General features: G+C 42.2%; 1 long non-coding RNA gene across 1 annotated transcript; it reads left to right on the plus strand.

Moving 5' to 3' along the window:
• The first annotated feature begins 640 nt into the window (after positions 1 to 640).
• On the plus strand, positions 641 to 4380 carry LOC122477001. The gene is made up of 2 exons (XR_006295645.1): positions 641 to 1078; positions 2793 to 4380. It is a non-coding gene; the product is annotated as an uncharacterized LOC122477001 (long non-coding RNA).
• Positions 4381 to 4688: the final 308 nt, after the last annotated feature.

Consider the following 4688-nt stretch of genomic DNA (forward strand, 5'->3'; position numbering starts at 1 on the left):
TTTAATTCTTTTTCATCACTGAGTAATATTCCAGTGTGTGTGTGTGTGTGTGTGTGTGTGTGTATCCATTCATCATCAGTTGATGGACATTTGGGCTCTTTCCATACTTTGGCTATTGTTATAGCATTGCTATAAATATTGGGGTGCATGTGCTCCTTCATATCAGTATTTTTAAATCCTTTGCATAAATACCTGGTAGTGCAATTGCTGGATCATAGGGTAGCTCTATTTTTGAACTTTCTGAGGAACCTCCATACTGTTCTCCAGAGTGGCTGCACCAGTTTGCATTCCCACCAACAGTGCAAAAGGTGCTGGGAAAACTGGACAGTAGCATGCAGAAGAATGAAACTGGACCACTTTCTACACCATACACAAAAATAAATTCAAAATGGGTGAAAGACCTAAATGTAATATAGGAAACCATCAGAATTCTGGAGGAGAAAACAGTCAGCAACTTCTTTGACCTCGGCTACAGCAACTTCTTACTAGACATGTCTCTGGAGGCAAAGGAAACAAAAGCAGAAATGAACTACTGGGACCTCATCAAGATAAAAAGCTTCTGCACAGCAGAGGAAACAATCAGAAAAACTAAAAGGCAACTGACCAAATGGCAGAAGATATTTGCAAATGACATTTTGGATAAAGGGTTAGTATCCAAAATCTATAAAGAACTTATCAAACTCAACACCCCAAAATCAAATTGTTTTAATTATTCTCCTGACAATTATTTATTGAGCAGGCAGAGATCTGGGGCTGGAAGGGATTAGAATTGGGAGTCCTCAGCATATACCACGGGGCAAATCAAGCCAGTTCCTTGCTGCTGAATTTCCTATCTCCACCATGCCCAGCATGTAGGGGCTCATTGGAATCTGCTTTAAGTGTTTTCTTCCCGATTAAATGACTTTCTTCTTGAGAGACATGTGTCCACTCTTTTTTTGTAGTTTCCATGGAGTAAAACACTCAGCTAGACATACACTAGGTGCTCAGTAGGCATCGGACTTGGAGCCGAGGAGACCTTCCTGTCCATCTTCTCTTCCTACAATGCTACCAACTCCAGCCTTCCCCAAGGAGGCTCATGGTAAGTAGGAATGGTTTGGGTCTTTTAGGAGTCTGTAATATTCACAGATGTGCCCTCAGACTTTTGTCAAGAGGGTGGTAGTTAGCTGGCCCCTGCTCAGCAGGATGTGGGTAAGGATGGGACACCAGCGAAGTACAAGACCCTGATCTCCCTCGGTAAGGACAGCATTCCTTCTCTGGACCCTATGAGCCGGGGCTGGAGAGCCAGGGCTCTGATTTGTGTTTCCTATGGAGCCAGAAACAGATTGTTTCTGTTTCTGTTTTCTGTTGCAAGACCAGTGACAAATGGAGTTGTTGATAAACTTCCTTATGGTGCTCAGAGACTTTGGTCTCTCTGTCCTCTGATCTTCTAGGTCAGGGGTTTTCCTATCACATTCCATTGGAGATGACCAGATTTCCATTCTATCTGGGAAGGCAAAGCTAGTTGTTCCTTGCAGCTGAGAGTTTCCCACTCCTGCCCCCATACCCATCCTCCTTCCTTTCCTCCTGTCCTTCTTGGAAGTCACATTGGACCCTGTGGAGATATTCTTGGTACCACTGTGTGGTGTCCTAGAGTACCTTTTCCTCCTGGAAGCCAAGTGATTGGAATGGATCTGTGGGACACCATTGTGACCCTAGCACAAATATCTAAGTCCCCTTTATTTTTCAAAAACCAGGGATTCCAATTCCCAAACCAGACATGATTTCCCAGTTAGAGCAGCAGAGGAATCATGGATGCTTAAAGGAGAAGGGCCATGAAGCCTCTGTCTAGGTGAGTGAGTGAAAGCCAAGTAAGTTGATATCCTTCTGGTTAGCAAAAGCGTGCAAGGCCTTTTTCATTTTCTGGTAGTGAGAGCAGTTTTATGTTTATTTTGTATCCCCCATGGGAGGTACTCATACCTGATCCATTCAGAGAAAGTGAAAACTGACCATTTGGAGACCCTGGATTGAAGTAAGGTTTGCAATTCTAGCTCTGAGAAGAAAAATGAACATTTTAAGAATTCTAAGTGCTGTGTGGTGTTTTTGTTGGCCTCTGCTACCTACTCGCATTCAGCATTCATAATTCTGTGTGAGGTGTTCCCAATTGCATTCTCCTTCACAGGACGTTTACATTCCAGTCAAAAGAATAGCGTGTTTAATAATGGCAAGTTGAGGGGCGCCTGGGTGGCGCAGTCGGTTAAGCGTCCGACTTCAGCCAGGTCACGATCTCACGGTCCGTGAGTTCGAGCCCCGCGTCAGGCTCTGGGCTGATGGCTCAGAGCCTGGAGCCTGTTTCCGATTCTGTGTCTCCCTCTCTCTCTGCCCCTCCCCCGTTCATGCTCTGTCTCTCTCTGTCCCAAAAATAAATAAACGTTGAAAAAAAAAAAGAAAAGAAAAGAATGGCAAGTTGAGGGGCGCCTGGGTGGCTCAGTTGGTTGAGCGTCCGACTTCGACTCAGGTCACGATCTCACAGTGTGTGAGTTTGAGCCCTGTGTCAGGCTCTGTGCTGACAGCTTGGAGCCCAGAGCCTGATTTGGATTCCGTGTCTCCCTCTCTCTCCCTGCCCCTCCTTCACTCACACTCGCTCTCTCTCTCTCTCTCTCAAAAATAAATAAACATTTAATTTTTTTTTTAATTAATGGCAAGTTGACCCCAAAGAAAGGGTGGAAGTAGGGTGACAACGAAAACTATTTGTTGCATTTTGTGTTTTTTAAAAAGACATTCATTCATTTAACAAATAGATTTTTTTTACCCAGATTGGCCTATGACAAAGATAATATGTGCTCAAAAAAAAATGAGAGAGACATCCAGAAGAAAACACAAATGTCTTGAAATCCTAACTCCCAGAGCCAATCACTGTCAACCTTTGTATAAGCATTCTTCTGATCCCTTTCTTCCCACACAACTACTTGTGGAGATGTGGCTACTCTGAGGTACGTGCTGTGATCCTTTACCTGCCATTTGGCCTTCATAGTGTGTTGTGGACAGCTCTCCGTGTCATTGCATATATATGTGTAGCTGGGTATTCATCCCCTTCAGTGGCTGCATAGCATTGCACTTTACCAGCATGTTATCCTCTATTTACCCCAGTCCACTATTGATAACTAGGTTGTTTCCAGATTTACATTATTCTATGCAACACCAAAGTCAAATAACCTTCTGTTACATCTTTGCAAACTTGTCAGGCTATCTTTTATGGATAAATTCCTCACAGTGGCATTGATGGAGCAAATGATGACGTTCAAGTCATCTAAAATACGCTATTTCCTTTAAACTTATGATACTTCTGAATCATTTTTAACTAAAAGCCAAATGCAGTGAATTGATCTTAGAAAAGCAATTGACAACATTTTCTAAAAGCTTCCCCAGGCCTGTGAGGAAGATTGATGATACTGGGATGTGGGGTTCCCTTTAACTTCTTCATTTTCACCCAAGTCTCTATTGTGTTTACTTCTTCTGTGCCTCCCTCACAGATTGATAACTTTCCCCATTTTAGAACTGAACCCCTTAGCATTCACCATTTGTATTTTAGGTCGTCTCAAATTAGTACACAGGTAATGGCAACAGATAATAACAATAGCAAACACTTGTATGGCATGTACAGTGTGTCAGGCATGCAGTGGTATGTACTTTTCAAATATAGCTGAGTTCATCTTATAAAAAGTCTTAGGTAGAAATTGCCAAATCTTCATTTCACTGGTGAAGAAACGTAGGCCCTAAAAGACTAAATGATTTGTTCAAATTCAGACAGCAAATATGTGGTTGAGCCAGGAATAAAACCTGTGCAGTTTGGCTCCAGAAGCTTACAGGTTCATCTAAGCCAATGTGCCTTCCCTTGCCAGCTCACAAAGGTGGTAGACACAGGTGCTCCATGCCCTAGCTACTCAACTTCTGTGAGCAGCCAGTCATAATCCCCTCCTCCCCCAGCATCTCAGTTGAATTAAGATGTGGAAGTTACCTGTGTTCATTTGGTAGGATGTAAGCCTCTTCTTGTGTTTGAATGAACCCTCTAGAACTAATACAAGATCCTGCTTTCTACATCTCTCTTTCCCCTCCCTATTGTTCAAGGCCAAGTTCACCATACTCATTCTGGAACAAAAGTCTCTTCTGGTTCCTTATTCAAGGCAGTGGGCAATTTTGCATAGGACCTTGATTCTTTCATGCAGTTCTAAACTTCAGGGCTGGAGGAAACTGGGATTTCTCCCTTCCTTGTTTGTAAATAATGTCTCTTGTTGGCAGAGTTTGTTTTAATCATAAAAGTATGTTGTGTTGGTTGCAGAAAAAAAATTTAACAGGCAGAAAAGTATAAAGAAGCAAATAAAATCACTTGTTAGAGGAAAGCACTATTAATGTTTTTAGTGTATTTCCTTCCATTATTTTTTATATACACATGTAAGTATATATGTACTTATACATTATAACTACAAAAGATTATGGTCATGTATACTGGTTTTTGTTTTATTTTATAATCATAACCAGTTTTACAAATCATTAAAAAATCTTTAGGGGTGCCTTGGTGGTTCAGCCGGTTAAGCGTCCAACTCTTGGTTTCAGTTCAGGTCACAAGGTTTGAGTTCAAGCCCTGCATCAAGCTCTCCACTGACAGTGCAGAGCCTGCTTGGGATTTTCTCTCTCTCCTTCTCTCTCTGTTC

Source organism: Prionailurus bengalensis, chromosome X, assembly GCF_016509475.1.
Source record: "Prionailurus bengalensis isolate Pbe53 chromosome X, Fcat_Pben_1.1_paternal_pri, whole genome shotgun sequence".
Lineage (NCBI taxonomy): Eukaryota > Metazoa > Chordata > Mammalia > Carnivora > Felidae > Prionailurus > Prionailurus bengalensis.